An 18,710-nucleotide genomic window follows, 5' to 3' on the forward strand; every position below is an offset into this window, starting at 1 on the left:
TATAGTACATTTACTATTAGTACCTAAAATATTTTCATTATTATTATTAAGTTTATTGTTTTACCTTTTGACAAAAAAGCCAGTTCTGAAAGTGAGCGTACTACTTGATTCAGTTTATGTAGGCTCCTGAAAAGGCAAAGTTATAAAAGCGAAAACAGCTCAGTGATTTCCTGAGATTAAGGAGAAGTAAGAGTGCAGTCTGTCCTTAAAGTAGCAATTTAAGGGAAGTGTATGGTGCTGGGAATGAATGTAAATGTTTAATTTTATTGAAATAAAAATTTCAAATGAAAGGGTTAACCTCATAAACATTGGAGGTGAAAGGTTTTAATTTTAAAATATATTTTACAAAGAGAAATAACTGTGGCATAAAACAGATGCTATCAAAAGACAAATATCTTCTCTTGATGGAGACATATGACTAAGCAAAATAATGCCAAAACAAATATTAGAAAAGTACTTGTAGCTATATTCTTTTTTCAATAGTAAAAATTAAAATGACGGATGAAAGATGGGAAAAATAATTGCATAGAATCTTTAAAATATTTTCAAAGGGACAAAAGGAACACTAATACCTTAAATTTTATAACTTACTGTGTAAGAACGGGTACAATCTAAAGCATGAAAATCACAGTATCTTCCAGTTAATAGACAAGAGAACTTTGATGTCATTGGTAGAATGTGAAGCTTATATTTTGTCAAAACCTTTGGAAGACCCAAATTGTATCATACATGCAATAAGAAACAGCTGGTAGAACACTTAACACCCTGGGTCATAGAAAAAGCCCTGCCCCACCTCCCACCCCACTCCTGGGCAGAAATAGTCATAATCATAACAAAACCCTTAACTGTTTTGTACTGGCTTCAGAAGGTGATGTGAGTAGGCCTTTGAGTCAGTGAAGAAAAAAAAATCTGGGTTTAGGGAACTTGGCTGTTTTATATTTGACAACTATCCCATTCTCTGTTTTAGAGAGAAACACTCTCTCTAAACAAGACCTTTTATTGAAAAACAATTAAATTGCTACTTATAGGAAGGGAATAGAAACTCAAAAGATCTTTGGAGAATTAATCAGTCATAGCACTTTGGAAATATTTGGGGCAATATCTCATAAAACTAAACATAAATGACCTGTGCACTATCCTTTCTGCATATTGGTTCATGAGAATGAGAACATAGGTTGACAAAAGAATTCAAATAGGAATGTTTATGATAATTTGATTCTAACAGATTTTGGCCCCTCTATCTATCAAAGAAAGTAGAATTAAAGTAGCTTTGGTATAATCAGAAGTTAGAATACCTAGAAACAAATATCAAAAAATAAAAAGTAGTGTTTGTGAAAGTAACAGCAACATAAGTGAATCTTGAAGACATTACTCTGAATAAACCATGTAATCTATAAAAAAAAAAAGGGGGGGGGGTGTTATGCTCTACAATTCCATCTTACGATATCCTATAGCGGACAGTTACTAATAGCTGGAACCAAATCAGAACAGCCATTGTGTACCATTACTGGGAAATTTTTTGGGAAGGGAAAAAGTGAATTTTTAGAGATGGTCTTTTAGCCAGTCTTAAAATAGTCTGCCTAAACCTAGAGATGTACATTTATTCGTTTCATTTTCATTTTTTGCATTAAAATGCCATATGTGTATAAATATCTACTTAATAATATACATACTCACATATTTAAGAAGGAGTATATGGTTGTTTAAAAATTACTGTACAATATATTTTAAAAACCAATAACTAATTACAAAGAAAATGAACAATCAGCTAATTGTGCCAGGTGGTAGTATCCAACCAGTTTCCTACTAGAAGTTTGTTGTCCCCAATAAATCTTCAATTACAGGTCTCTTCTGTGTTTTCCACAGCACTCTTAGTATAATCTTATGAGTCCATAGTATATTAATTTTATTTTCTATAAAAAGGAAAATTGGATTATATTTTGTAAGACAAATTCTTTGGAGATTTTCTTCATATGGAGTGTTTACTATTCTTGATGATTTTTAGCCACGTATTACTGGAAACAACTCTCATATGGTCAAGGGAAAAACGCCTCTACTCCTAACAAAATTCTCAGCAGGCCCACTAACAAGTTAATAGTTAATTTGTGTCTCCATATGGTTAATCTAATAGAGTCAAACTTTCCAAGGTTTAGTATCCTGATCCTTTTCTAGTCTGTCTGTTTCTCTCTTTATCTCTTTCTTTCTCTCTCTACATCTCTCTCTTTCTCACTCCCTTCTCTCTTCTTCACACACACACACACACACACACACACACACACACTGGATTAGGCCTATTTCATGGTATATGGTTTAAGGAATGTACAGACATATCTCTAATAGTTTAATAATAATGCAGCAAGTACTGATTGAAAATTGTCTCAAAATAGTTTGTCTACTTTGATGGGACAAAGTCCAATAATGCCTAATTATTACCACAGGCTTCAGAGCACCAGTATAAGGGGTTCAAAAATCCATACATTAGAACATAAATTGAAACAGATTTTTGTGTCATCCTAAAGTTTTTTGGACCCAACATATAAAGAAAATTTAAATTTTTGTACTGTTACAGTCGGGATGATAGTAGCACACTTTCATTTCCTCCCACACATCCTCTGAGCTTCATTAAGAAGAGTCTCAAGTTTTCTCAAATGTCTTGTGCTGGTCATCATTGTTTCAATCCTTAGAAATTTATGCGTTTTTAAATTTTAGAACAACAAATTAACAAACATTAAAAGATAATCAGGGATTACTTCAAGCATGTAAATCTTCATTCTGCATAATTGTAGGTAAAAGTCTCTTATTAAAAATCTCCAAGGAGCCCCAGCCTTGCTGAAAGAAATCTAGAAATTACTATATAGTCATAACTGAAAGTTCACAGTATAAGAATTAGGATTCACAAAGTCATACATGGCATGTTTCTCAGTGAGTTTCAAGACAGGATTCTCTGTTGGTAGCATTTAAGATCAAATTCATTTGTTCAATTAATAGTTATTGAGCTTTTATTATACTCTATGTTGTGTATTAACATTTCTTTTTTAAAAATAACCAACAACTTTTAATCCTTTCATATGACCTTAGATATGATCAAACATAAAGACGATTTTTAAAGATTTTCTTCTCACAAAATATAGTTTCAAATTGTTTAGAAAGAATAGTATAATGACATTTATTTGATTTATTGAAATTGATGCAAAACACTGAGTTTTGAACATATTTTTCCAAATACTGCAAACTGTATATCAATTTTTGAAAAATTTCCATGGTATAAGCTCTTAACCCAAAACATGTGTATTATCATAGGATTTATGCTTCGTGAAGTATCATTTATTCCAATTGATCTGAAGATAGATTTCTTAAGAGCACCATGAATCTGTTCCATACATACCCAGGCAAGGAATTTGTTTGTAGAAGTTTTGTTAATTGGATTTTAGTTAGTTCCACATGTGTCAATAAACTCCTAACACCAGCATGTTATTGTTTTTCCTTTTTTGTACCTGTAGGACATGCTTCCTGGGGCAGCTCTATAAACACAATCTGCCTTTATTTCTTTATTTTGCTTCAAAGAAATGTGTCTAGACCTTATGATATAAGTGGAGATGTCTTTGAGGTGGAGAGTCTATGTCCAGGAATGTCTTGAAATTCCTGAAGCTCCAATGAAAACATCTTGAGAACTCCTTTCTAAGGATAACATATTGCATTATTTTACCTCCCACTACTTCAAAAGATGAGGAATATTTTATTTTCCTTATTCTAGTCCCATTTTCCTGGTGGATTAATACATTCCCTTTCTGATTGTCTACAGTTGCGTCAATAATTATTTATTTAACCAATATATCCATTTAAAACATTCAAGTCTTTTCTTCTCCTTATGATTTCATGTTGTGTCATACAATGATAAATACTGAGATTTGAATCTCTCCTCAATATGAAAAGTTCTCTCTTCATTAAATAATTAACACATCTTTCTGAATCACCGGTGGTCCCTCTTTTTATTATATAGTTTGTCATTTATGTAATTCCCAAATATTTCAAGCAAGACTAATTATATCACTTAAAATCATTGTAAGTCAATTTTGTTAGAAAAAAAATAAAGGAAAATACACACTCAGATTTTTAGGCAGAAAGTCAAACAGTTGTATATCTGGGCCTTTAAATCTGAAAACAAGAATTATCATCGTTGTTCCATCATCCCGAACTGCACAGGTCTGAGCATCTTATTAAATCTTTTCAGGCCTGAGATACCACTCTCATTTTCTTGGAGAAGAAATTAAAGAAATTCAATGAGGGACTGAGCCTTAGCCATATGGACGCTTACCTTGAGCTTTTATGGTTTAAACATAATCACTTTTTGCTTAGAAGTGCCTCCTACCCCACAACTCAGTGGAAAATTTAATATATTAATGTTAGTATTAATGTTAATGATGTCTTATTTCAAGATGTGTTGGGTTGGCTATGGTGGTAGTATTTTTTAAACTATCCTTTCCTTATTATGGCCTCCACATGCCAAAGCTTGCTCATCCATGAACTCTGTCAACTAGTAATTATTACAGAATTATTTACAATCCTTACAGGCTAACTTCCATCAGAGTGTATGAAAGCCAAATGTCACACTTTCAAAGAACATGAATGAGAAAGTGAAAAACAGACTGGATCTGGAAGTGAGTAAAATACTTGGAAATGTTCAATTTCAAAGTTGACTGGTTCCATCATGATCTCAATCATATACAGAGAGAACTGACTCAGCTAGTTTTTGCTTTTCTAGACCATGTTTCCTCCACTTTTCACTTGAATGATAAGGGAGGAAAACAAATTAATAAATAAACTAGCCTGACTTTGATTTCTGCAATATGAAACTTGCCTTTCCTGGCACTTCCAGCACCAAAGCCTTTCCCCCGAAACTGAGGAGGCACTCCACTTCTCATGTCTCTGCTCAAAATCAGACAAGAATTTAGATGTTTATGAAAAGCCAGTAAACATGAGCAAGGAAATATGTATAAATTATGCTTCTGACAAGACAGAAGAAGTGTCAGAGAGATCCTAGAGAGAAAGATGATGAAACAGGATGAACATTATTTTAATAACAACTCATCAGAACAATTTTAGAAAGGTAAATACAAAGACAGGGGTTAAATGTTTATAGGTAGAGAGAGTACCTTAGAATCTCAAGGTCCTGGGTTCAATCCTTATCACCAATAAATAAAATTAGTAAATATAGAAAGATGATACAGTGGGGATAACAGACACTTAGAAATTGTAGTAGTACTTACTGCATTTTAGTAGAAACTTACATTTTGAAATTGTAGTTGCATTCTTACAGCTTAAATGTATAAATAGTAAGCAAGTTATTACTATCATGGCCATAAATAATTTATTTTAAAATATGTATAGATGTTTGAACAATTACCACATGATTCTGTGGCTTCCTTTTGCTATTAGTCCCACGTATACTCAGAAGACAATTTTCTCACTTATTGCACAAAGTATTCAACATTTTTCTATCCATATAAGAGTGAGAATCATAATTTCATCACTCACAAGCTGTGTAAACTATAAACTACTTAAATTATCTACCAATTTTTTACTCTTAAAATTAATGGTAATAGGAGCTGGGAATGTGTCTTAGTGATAGACTGCTTGCCTAGCCTGCATGAAGCCCTGGGCTCCATTTCTCAGCACCACATAAGCAGAAAGCCAGAACCAACCCAGATGTTCCTCAGTAGATGAGTGGATTAAGAAAATGTGGTACATATACACAATGGAATTCTCTGCCTCTATCAAAAAGAATGATACTGCCCCATTCATAAGGAAATGGAAGGACTTTGAAAAAAATCGTACTAAGTGAAATGAGCCAGACCCAAAGAAACATGGACTCTATGGTTTCCTTCATAGGGAATAATTAGTACAACTCTAGGATAGTCATAGCAGAAGATCACAATAGCTCAATAGCTATGCCCATATGAACACATAAGATGATGCTACGTGAAATGAACTTCAAGTTATGGAAATAAGTGGTATATCATTGTTGTAATTATTTTCAACATTCCATGTGAAACTGTACCTTTTTTTCTCTTGCACCCCCTTCCTTTGGTTTTATCCCTGCTATCACTGTAACCGATCTTAGCAGCCTGGATAGTGTATATATGTGTATTGGAACTAAGGAAGGGAAAGAGAATACCAAAATTGAGAGACAAAGGATAAAAAGACAAACCATTGCAATCGCGATTCTTACAAAGCCAACTGGTGTAAACCAACTGTAAAATTCGCAGGGGGAGGGGGAGAGTGGGGGAGAGAGATGGGGGAAAATGAGGAAGGAGGTAACAAATTGGATAAGAAATGTACTTGCCTTACATATGAAACTGTAACCCCTCTGTACTTCACTTCACAAATAAAGAAGGAAAAAAAGCAGATAACAAAAAAGAAAGAAAAAGAAGTGGCATTGAGGCTCAAGAGGTAGAGTGCTAGCCTTGAGCAAAAAGTAGCCAGAGACAGCACTCAGTCCCTGAGTCCCAAGCCCTAGGACTGGAAAAAAAAATAAGTGTTAGTACTGTACCTTGGACATTTTTGTTAGTATTTTTTTTTATTTTTCCTTTATTGTCAAAGTGAAGACATTTTTGTTAGTATTAAGTGGGACAGTACATGAAAATGCCTGGCATAGGGCTTGACACCACACAGTAACATTCTTAAAGAGTTCTGGCAAAACAGTTGTAATGAATCTGTAAAAATCAGAATTTAGGCTTAAAAATTAATCAGCAATGTTATGTATCTATAATATCTATGCTTAAAAGACTTTGTGAACCAATTTCATATATTGTTAATGATCCTATATGCTACTTCCTTTAGTTACTGGATATGAATGTAAGCACAGTCAAGTTATAGAATACCTTAAAATGTTTCTGTTGCTATCTTTACATGCAGAGAATTAAAAAAATACTTGAGACAGATGAAATAAAATAGGGGTTTAGATTAATACTTTTGTTTTTTATAAACTTCTGTTTTACTTATACAGGCTTTGTCCACCCCCTTACTATATCCTTGAATGAAGATACTGTTTTAGTCTTTAATAAACCAACAAAAGGAAGGCGACTCTGTTTAAATGAGCCTCCAACTACAATGTTTAATTCTTGAGTACATTCACCGTCTCATATAAAAGGATAGACCAACACTATTATAAGTATTTGAATCAGTGGTGCTATGAAGGTCCAATCACAGTGTTCAACTACTAAATTCCTTTGATGGAATGATTGTGATTATTTTGAAACTTAACTATTAACTAAATAAATCATTTCTCTGGAAGAAGATATTACCTCAGAAAAAATAAAGATAGAAAAGAAACATTATTTCTCATTAACGCAATTAGGGGACAGTTTGAATAAGAACCCTTTCCTGTTTTTCTGACAGTAAATAGGCTTGAACTCAGTGCCTGAGCACTCTCCCCTGCTTTTCACTCAAGACCAGCTTTCTAATACTGGAACCACAACCTCATCTCCAACTTTTTGGTGACTAACTGAAGAACAAAGTCTTATGGACTTTCTTGTCCCAGCTGGCTTCAAACCATGACTCTCAGATGTCACCTTCCTAGGTAGCTAAGAGTACAGGCAAGAGTCACCAGCACAGTTAAAACTCATTTTAATCTAATATATGCTGATGAAATTAACAAGCAATTAAGCCATTATTCGAAAAATCTTTATATACATAGAGATGTGTATACTTTTCACTTTGCAAAATGATATACAGTTTTAGTCTAATATTTTACATCACGACAGGTCAATACTTTAACATTGAATTAAGCCTTTAAATAACACAGAAAGGTATCTAAGAAATGCCGCAAAGTACACTAGAATAAATCTTTCTTACATTTTGGAGGCCCCCAACCTGATCTTAATGTCCCATTTCAACATCTTCATAAAGCACAAGTGCTGACCTCAGCTTTCCAGTCGAGCCATAAGGTGATGCTTTGCTCCTATAAATAGTCATCTGAATGATACTGGGCACACCTGGCTGCAAGTTAAAAACATCAGTTTAGGAATACTAGAATCTGGATTTTAACAATTCATAAGATTTCTTAATGGCAAGGTAGTAATTACATCTGTATGAGCTTTCTCTTTCAAATCCCAGAACAGGACAACATTAAATAGGTTCATATTCTAAGCTCCAACATTGGAAAGGCACACCAAATTTGTGTATGTATTTCCTGCTTTTATTTGTGCCTAAACTTTGTTCAGACAAATTGGATCCTCATATGTTGTTGAATAATACAATAATAAAATATAAACTATTCTGAGTGAACTTCCAATGACAGCAAATAATTGAACTAGATTTTCATGTCTATTATGTCACTTATGACTAAAGTGACCTACGAAAAAAATTAAAATGATTTTCTATGAATAAATCAGATCATTCACAGTTGCACACTGCTAATATCCATACCAAAGAAGTATGTTCTAAACGTACTTGTATAAAAATATATACTTCCAAATTGTATGTTCCATTTGAAGCAGATGCCTGAGATTTATTCCACTTCTTTTTCCTCATATGTTAGAGAAAGACTTAAGAACTTGCTTATGTTCATTAATTAATTGTATATTGAGGAGTTACTAATTTGAGCACTCAGTAAGGTACATGGACTGTGGTACATAAATTCAATATAAAATCAATCTTTTCTACTGATATTCTTGCCCCAGCCAATCTTAATCATTAGAATATTTGGCCATAAGATTAATCAACCAACAGGTTGTCTTGTCCACATAATAAAACATTGATATAAATTCTACCAGGTTATTAAAGAACAAACTTTTTGGCAGTGCTAGACGATTTAGAAAAAGACTCTGAAGCTAGGTCTATTTTGTTTATAAGTTGTACAAACTGGGTATGTGTATGAATGTTAGATTATTTGTGGCATAAATGAACACAAGTGGAATCATGACTAAATGTTTTAATATTACTTAGTGCTTTCTTATTTGTCTTTGCCCTTTTAATTTAGTATCATGTTAATCATCAGGGTTTGTGGGTATGTATAGAAAATTGTCCTTAAGAAATGCTCCTGCAACAGGAAACAATTTTTTAGAATAATCATATCATCAGCAGGATGTCAGGTTCATGTTACTGAAGAAGCCTAAGGTAAATGATGCCTTCGCCCTGATATTCTTGATTTCCTCAGGAATATTTCTATTTTTTGTTTTCTATATCTTATAATAACAGGTGGCAAATACTCTTTCCCTTTGTAGTCTTTCTTTTCAGAATTTTGAAATAACTGAAGCAATAGCTTTCTAGGACAACCTCTAAGGAAGAAGAGTATGATTTCTTTTTTTAAAATATTCTCCTTTTTTCATTTCTTTATTGTTATATATATATTTATTATCAAACTGAATTACAGAGAGGTTACAGTTTCATACATTAGGCATTGGATACATTTCTTGTACTGTTTGTTACCTCGTCCTTCATTCCTCCCTCCCCCTTCCCCCTTTCCCTTCCCCCTGCCCTCCCATGAGTTCTTTTATTTTGTAGAATAAACAAATGTATATGCAAAGACCTAAAGAAAATTCTTATTTCTCATTGGCCACTATTTTAATCCATGTCTAATTCTAATTCAGTGCCACTGAAAGTAAGGAGAAGGAACTGCCCTAACCATGCATAAATTAAGATGTCTCCCCTAAATATAACAAATGTCAGTCCTCTTTAAGTTATGGCAACATGATACATGGAAGGATATGCAACACATAATGTTCACTTGGCAAAATGTGATTTGATGAAATGATGTAGATACTTCTCAATTTTATTTACTAAAAATAATTTTTCCAACTGAGATACATTATTGCCATCATGACATCTTCATCCTATATGTGACAGGCTTTGAGCTGGGCACTGGGGGCTCATACTTGTAATCCTGTCTGAACAGGAGGCTGAGATCTGAGGATTGTAGTTCAAAGCCAGCTTTGATAGGAAATTCAGTAAGACCCTTATTTTCACTTAAATACAAAAATGTTGGAAATGGAACAATGACTAAAAGTGGTAGAATGGTAACCTTGAGCACAAAAGCTCATATAGCACCCAAACCAATGAGTTCAAACCCCAGAACATGAGAGAGAGGGAGAGGGTAGGAGAGATAGAGAGACAGAGAGTGAAAGGAAAATTGTCCCAGAAGAACCACAGACCATAGACAAAGTCAAGTAGAGCAAAGAGTTTATTGCCAGCAGGACTGGCAAGGCCAAGTTCCCACAGAGGAGAGGAAAATGGCACCTGAACTCTCTTTGGGGGGTCTTTATACCTTCATGCAACTAAGGTGGGAGGTGCTCCGCCTGCCCCTCAGGTAGCCATGGGCGCGTCGCATTGCCAAGGGCAGAGCTTATGGGCCGGGGGACATCTATAAGCTTACATTGAGAAAGAGGTTTTGAAATTTTAACTGAAAATAACAGTAACTTTCTTTTGAAAGCATGATCATTACAAATGCTGTGTTGATTTGTCAGCTGGAAAAGTTTTTGTGTTGCTTTTAAAAATGTTTGTCAATTAAAAATTTATTTTCAAATTTTGCTTGAACATTTTAATTTGTCTTAAAAATTCACTTTCGTTGTTTCAGTCCAAATCTTGAACTCTTATATTTATCTAGAACCATTTATACTAAGCTACATCTGAAATACTATCGAAGATTATATTAACTGAAGGATAAGATGTTTTTGGTGTCAACCAGGGTAGCATATGTCTATAATCCTAATTACTTATGGGGCCAACTCACGAGGACCACATTCTAATGTCAGCAATAAAAACTCAAGACCTATCTGAAAAGACAAAGAATTGGGGCATGGATAAAGTGGTAGGCCTTGAGTTTGAACCCCAGTAGTACACAAAAGATTTACTATCAAAATAAAACTAAATTTGCCTTTTGACATTTTAAGAAGGTGGGTAGAAAATTAACTATGTACAGAATTTTCTACTTAAAAAACCTTGTGCTATTTTTTATAATGCAAAATCAGTGAGCAGCTGCAGAAATAATTGTGTGCGTTTAGTTTGTTTTGATAGCTCACTTTTTTCATAACCAAGAATATTTTTGTTTATAATTTCACAGGAAGTATGCTCAAACAAATCTCTGTAATGTGTCTACCTTTTATGATTTCCCACAGAAAGGTATTGAATGGATAACTGAACCCATTCAGAACCAAATGACTAAAGTAAATTTAATCTGAGCTTTAATGATATAGTTGTGTTCATTAGAGAGATTTGGAAATGTAATTGAGAAAAAATCACATTTTAAAATCAAGTAAATAAAAATGTAATATCAAGATAGCTACTAGTAGTAATATTTTCTTATTTCTTTGGGGTTCTGGGATTTTATTATTAAAGGTCTTATCCAGTTCCTTGAGGTAATGATATTTGAAACTTTTATGCAATTATATTCTCACTTGAAATGTTCACATAAGAAAGAAAAAAGAAATTCTCTATGAGTGTCAATAGAGAAATAACATTTTCACCACAGTTAGAGTAAAAAGAGAATAAAAGAGGACTACATATCCTACACTTGATCTTAGCCAAAAGGCCAAGAAGCGATTACACATCCTATTTCCTAAAGTAGGATACCATTTGATTTCTACTTTTTAAAAACAGTGCTGTCAATAATAATTGGAAACTTTTGGTCATTATCATTTAAACACTGGTATTGATAAATTTTTATTAAGTAAAGCGCTAAAGGAAAAAGAATTGTTGGCTGATTGCTAATGTTGTAACAGTGTCTCAATTGCCCTCAGAATTCCCCTTGCTTGGTTGATGTGGAGACTCTCTTGAGTGCTTTAACTTCAAGAGAAGCAGCCATGCCATTTGTAGTAACAAAGTAGTCAGGTATAAGGTGATCCAAACACTTCCATCTTTCTGGTGTTTCTTTTGATTGTGCATTCAAAAGGAGCACTTTAGTGAGTAGCCACTTTCCATACTGTTTGATGCTATATAGGTTTAGTGTCAGTAAGGGAAGCTGGTCAGATGCAAGTGAAGTGAAAGAAATTACTTATCAGGCAAAGCTGGTGCCCTCTAGGCTTGGAAGCAAGATCCGCCTTCACTCTTTCTATCAAAAGACAAAGACAAAAGGAGGATATTCTTAGGAGAGGATCGCACAGGTTCAGTAGCTGTGCACATATAATCATATAAAACCATGCTTATCAAAATGAACTGCAAGAAATGGAAAAGAGGGTTGTTATTTTATGCCCCACCTCCTTATTGCTGTTTTTTTTTCTGTACTTTTTGTCTTTTTTTAAAGTTATTATTATAAAGGTGATAAACAGTAGGGGTCTAGTTACATAAGTTAGGTAAAGAGTATAATTCTTTTTGAACAATGTCACCCCTTCCCTCACTCCCAGTTTTTCCTTCCCATACCACCCCCCCACGAGTTGTGTCCAGTCAGTACCACTGCTGTACATGTTCACCCCTTGTCCTGCCATTTCTGTGCCTACCTTTACCCACCCAGAGACAGTAAATGAACTAACCAGATGAAAACAAAAATAGCCACAAAGAAAAAGTATTTTTTGTCTTCTATGTAAGTTTATCTGTTTGAGGGAGGGCAGGGGAAGCAGTGATGTTCACGAGACACTATATTGAAAATGAACTCTGTGACCTGTGGGGGAGGAGAGCCGGGAGAGGAAAAACTGGGAGAACACAAGAGAAGGGGTGACATTGATCAAAAAGAAATGAACTAATCGCCTGACTTATGTAACCGTATTCCCTCTGTGCATCACCTTTACAATAGGTAACAATGATAATAACAATAAGGATTATTATTATTTTGGAGAAAAGCAAAGCAATTTCCCTTTCATTCATTCAGTAATAAGTACTTAAAATGAAAATTGCAAATCTGGCAATACAAATATTCTTACTTTTCTCACCCTTAGTGACTGACTCAAAGAAACTACTTCTTGAAAGAAATCCTGTTTTTTTGTTTTTGTTTTTTCAGGGTTGTTTTTTTTTAGGTTAACTTCTTCTCTTCAAATTAACTTTTCTCTGGGTGATTTATCTTTGCCATTTACTCACCTGCTGCACTCTAACAGATATCAGCTACCTGAAAATGTTTTTAGAGTGTCAGAAGAGTGACTAAAAGCAACCCTGAAAAGCATTAGGAAAAAATACAAAATGCATTTAAAAATCAGAGGTTCATTATAAATAGACTAGCCTTTTTATTTTTATTTTGAATTTTAAAGCATAGAAGAAAAATAGCACAGAAAGGTTATTACCGTGAACATAGTATAAGATGCATCACATATTTAATGAAAAATCAAAATGGAAAATCCCAACTGAAGTGGTTTATGAGGTAATTAAAATCTGAAATGCATTTTGTCAACTCTCTTTATATAAATATGGTAACACAACTCTAGATCATTTGAATAAACATCTCCATTCTCTAATTCTTACAAATTTTAATTTTTAGATATAAATTGTTCACAGAGCAGATACTACATTCTCGTTAATGAAAGACAAATAATTTTTTTTTTTTTTGGCCAGTCCTGGGCCTTGGACTCAGGGCCTGAGCACTGTCCCTGGCTTCTTCCCACTCAAGGCTAGCACTCTGCCACTTGAGCCACAGCGCCGCTTCTGGCCGTTTTCTGTATATGTGGTGCTAGGGAATCGAACCTAGGGCCTCGTGTATCCGAGACAGGCACTCTTGCCACTAGGCTATATCCCCAGCCCGACAAATAATTTTTTTATGCCTGAAGTAATCTCCCTTACCAAAATAGAACTGAAAGACAAGGAGAAAAGTATAGTAAATAATTAGTTTACTTTTTTTCAAAAATGGGCATGTTTATAATATCAAGGATTTCCATCCCCATTCTTCTTCCTGAGCTTTCCATTCACTCTTCCACTATTCACACAATGAGTATAAATCTATCTGAACCATTACAATCATTTATAGCATATATGCCAGGTAGACAAAATGATTTGTCATTGTTAGATAAATTAGTTAGGTTACTATTTCAAATAATCCAAATTATTTTAACTATTACTATAAATTACCTAAAATTTTATTATTTGGGAGTCAAAAGTATGTCCCTTTCTGGTTTCTGTGAGTTGTGTGAGCTGTGAACCAAATGAGAAAATACAGAGAACCTCCAGACAGTAAACAAAAATATTATCTTTCCTTCCCACTAAGATTAGATAATGGATAAAATGGTGTATTAAATCGCTTGGCTCAGTATTGGCCTGAAATTCCTTTTGAAAGTACTTAGCTTGAGTCTGTATGCACTATAATAATTGACCTCCACCGGTTGGTATGCACAAGAAATGAAAGTTTAATCGATCTAAGATCTGACAGACATTATGCAGATTAATTTCACTTACTAGGAAAAAAATGGACTTGTGAATATTTCCAGTCGTTTCTTTTCTTTGTGGGGGGAGGTTGGAAGTAGTATGGGAGTACTTAGGAAATTCCATCATGAAAACAGTAGTTCTGACACTAGTCCTAGTTTTCTTTAAGATGATGTGGAGCAAAAAATCAGTATGTGTGCTTAAAAGAAGAAAAAGCATGTTAACTTTTTAACAAATGTTATATCATATGTAAATTTGTAAGTGTTCGGTACCTTATTTAATTTCAAAAGATAGACTCCTTACCACATTTTAAAGTTAATGAAGAAAATATGAACTGGTGTAATTCTAGAAATAAAAAAGAAATATAGAAGAAAACCCAACTTGTAGCAAAAGAATCCATTTCTATTTAAAAATACTTCGTGGTAAAACAAACTGATGTAAAATTGGAAAATAAAGGCATATAATAATTTAAGGAAATGGAGATGTGACCCAGCAGTAGAACAACTATCTAGTTTATTTAAATTAAGGGTTCAGGGGGCTGGAGATATGGCCTAGTGGCAAGAGAGCTTGCCTCATATACATGAGGCCCTGGGTTTGATTCCCCAGCACCACATATACAGAAAACGGCCAGAAGTGGCGCTGTGGCTCAAGTGGCAGAGTGCTAGCCTTGAGCAAAAGGAATCCAGGGACAGTGCTCAGGCCCTGAGTCCAAGGCCCAGGACTGGCCAAAAAAAAAAAAAATAATAATAATAATAAATTAAGGATTCAATATGTTGTACCAAAATTAACACTAATAATTAATAGCAATAATTATAATTTAGGAACATGCTAAAAAAAAGTCCTAGTGCTAATAATAATATTTTAGGAGTATGTTAAAGGAAAGTGTATCAAACTAAAATTTTTAGGCATTAGTTTTCATTCTTGCTTTGAGCCAAAGGTTATTAGTGAGGAAATGAGATTAAGTAAAACAGTAATCTAAAATTCAACATTAGACTTCTGGTTACTAGCAATGTCATTGTACAAAGTGAAACTAAAAATGTCCCATTTAGGCTTAAAGAAATATCAAAATGGAGAGATAAAGGATAAAAGACAAACCAATGCAACTGCAATACTTACAAACTATATGCTGCAAACCAATTGTACAACTCATGGTGGGGGAGGAAAATGGGGAGGGGGAGGTAACAAGAAATATATGCACTGCCTTACATATGAAACTGTAGCACCTCTCTGTACATCACTTTGACAATAAAGAAATAAATTAATTAAAAATAAATTTTACTCTTGAAATAATCTCTTATATGCAGAATAAGGCCTGTAATTGCTCAATCTTACAGTTCAAGAACTCATGCATGGCAAACATGTATGCAAGTTGGTAGTACACATCGCAGGGAACTCTAACCATGACCCTTTCACAAGTTACACCGAAGGGCTAAGATGAACTGCAAGTGGCTGATTCTCAGGCTTATATTACTACCAATGCATTTAGTGAACAAGTAACACGTCGTCCAATTATATTCTTTACTTAATTAGCAGGGTTAATGTTAGCCGGGTTAATTAGAAGGTCAACGTTAACCTCTTACATAAAAGCTAGTTTCAATGTATATATCTGGATTTTCTTCCCTGTCTTGTTAGTTTCACATTGCTTATCTTTATGCCTTTACTTACAGTTGCCCAATTTATTTATGTGAAGCAGGATCTGGAATTGATCAACATTGAACAGCCAATTAGAAGACAAATATAAGTAAAACTTTGTCTGGGCTATCAGATCACTGATCTGGTAGCTAAATCAAGTATGAGTTGTCTCCTTTAGAAGAAATAATGCATATTAAATTACATTGCACAAGAGTGCATTTAGAAATATTGTGGGAAATTTTGTAAGAACATGCTTCACTTTGCACTTGTGTAAAGTCAGGGAATAAATTGTAAAATATCCCAATTAATATTTGTTTTCCACTAACACTTTTCTGTAAAACCACTCCCTGCCCCCACTCCTTTTCAATGAATTACATGTCTCTTAACTGCACTCATGGTCCTTTTGTACCGATTAAGTTAGTTTTGAGTTGAAATGATTATTAATCATAGTAAACTAAAAATTTCTTCCTTCTTTTATACTTTATTGACTTTTACTAGTTATACAAAGCAATTTATGAATTCAAAGTGTCTTAATCAATGTCCTCCAATTTAAAATTCTCACCTCCCCTCTTTGACCCACACCTTCCCTTACTTTTCTTAATTTTCTGGTATATACCATGAATTCTTAACAGCATTCTTTTCTCCCTTTCTCACTTTTATTCACCTACCCCTCCATTTGGGCCCAACTCCATGTTGGATGTATCCATGTTCTGGTTTTGATTTTGTTGGTCTTTCTTAAAGGACTATTTGAACTCTCCATAGAGTCTATTATACTTTAATTAATTAATTCATAACCACTTTCATACTTACCAAAGTGTTTGCTTATAGATTTATAGGCACATTCTAGTTACCACAAATGAAGGAAACTATACAATCTGTTTCTCTGGATCTGGCTTATTTCATTTAATATACTTTTCCTCAAGTCTTTCCATTTACTTACAAATAATGGTAATTATTATTATTTCTAAGAGATCAGTAAAATTTATATATGTATACACACACACACACATATATACATATAATTTTCTTGATTTATTTGTCCATTGAAGAGCATTTGGGTTGATTTTGTAACTTGGCTTTGGTAAATAGTGCTGTAATGAACATGGTTGTGCTGGTGGATTTAATCTAACCTGTGTGTTATTAGAAAAATGCCCAGGAGTAGAATTGCTTGGTCACAGGGTAGTTTTATGATTAATTTGGTTTGAGGAATATCGTATTGCTTTCCACAGTGATCAACCAAATTTACATTCCCACCAACAGTATAACAGAGTTCCCTTTTTGAACAATTCTTGTCAGCATTTTTTGTTGTTTGTTTCCTTGCTAATACCCATTCTAACTGGGATAAGGGTGAATCTCTGTGTTCTTTGGATTTCCATTTCCTTTGTGGCTTCATGTATCTATCTGACATTTTTATTTCTGCTTCTAAGAAATCCCTGTTCAAATAATTAGCCCACTTATTATTTGGTTTCTTGTTGTTTCTCTGGGTTTTTGTTTTTAAAGATTTAACTTTTTTGAGCTCTAAGTATAGTCTGCATATCAAGTTTTTTATGTATAGCTGGTACAAATCTTCTCCCATTATGCTTTCTGTTTTGCCTGTTAGGTATGTCCTTTTCTGGGCAGAAACTTTTATATTTGATACAATTCCATTTATCAAGTAAACTTTAAATTTGTTGCATTTCTAGAGTTTTACTTAGAATGCTTTAACCTGTACCCAGTTTCCATTCTTACTGGAGGTCTTTGATGCATTTGAAATTGATACTGGTGCAAGGTGATATATGAGGATATTGTTTTAGTTTTCTGCATGACGATATCCAGTATTGCCAGCACAATTTGCTGAAGGTTATCTTTCTCCCGGCCTATGTTTTGGCTCCTTTATTGAATATTAAATGACTATAGGTCTTTGAGTTAATTTCTGGATATTATGTTCTATTTTACTGATGCTCAGACCTACTTTTATTATTTTTTTTACAAATTTTTGGATTGCTTTCTCTATCTTATGGGAGAATGTTCTTGGTGTTTTTTTCTGAATAATTATTTATTTATTGTCAAAGTGATGTACAGAGGGGTTACAGTTTCATACATAAGGCAGTGAGTACATTTCTTGTTCAACTTGTTACCTCCTCCCTCATTTCCCACCCCCACCATTCCCTCTACCCCCATGAGTTGTTCAGTTGGTTTACACCAAATGCTTTTGTAAGTATTGCTTTTGGAGTCATTTGTCTTTTTATCCTTTGTTTCTCTATTTTGATATTCCCTTTCCTTTCTCTAGTTCTAATACAAGTATATACAGTATCCAAGGTACTCAGATGAGATACAGTGATAGTAGGTGCACAACCACAAGATTTTATTGAATTTGTAAATTGCTTCGAGTAATGTTGACATTTAAAGATGTTAAGTTTTCTAGTCTAGGAGAATGGAAGCTCTTTCAATTTCCTTGAGTCTTCAAATTCCTTCTTCAAAATTTTAAAATTTTCACAATTGTTGTCCTTCACGTCTATTATTGATTACTAGGTGTTGGTTTTTTTTTAAATTTAATTTTATTGTCAAAATGTTGTACAGAGGAGTAACAGTTATATGAGTAAGGTAGTGAGTACATTTCTTGTCAAACTAGTTACCTCCATTAACATTTTTCTCCTACTTTCCCTTCCCACCAGTCCCCTCTCTCTGAATTGTGAAGTTAATTTCCAACATATTGTCTTGTGAGTATCTCTGTTGCAATATTTTTCCCTTTGTCTTTTATCTCCCCTTTTTGTTATTATCCTTCCCTTCCCTAATGAAGATAAATGAACTCCATGATATGGAAA

At 33.8% G+C, this 18,710-nt stretch overlaps 1 pseudogene; it reads right to left on the reverse strand.

The window, feature by feature from the left end:
• Nucleotides 1-11,395: 11,395 nt before the first annotated feature.
• Nucleotides 11,396-11,539, reverse strand: LOC125361094 (annotated as a pseudogene).
• Between the last annotated feature and the right edge of the window lie 7,171 nt (nucleotides 11,540-18,710).

Source organism: Perognathus longimembris, chromosome 12, assembly GCF_023159225.1.
Source record: "Perognathus longimembris pacificus isolate PPM17 chromosome 12, ASM2315922v1, whole genome shotgun sequence".
Taxonomy (NCBI): Eukaryota; Metazoa; Chordata; class Mammalia; order Rodentia; family Heteromyidae; genus Perognathus; species Perognathus longimembris.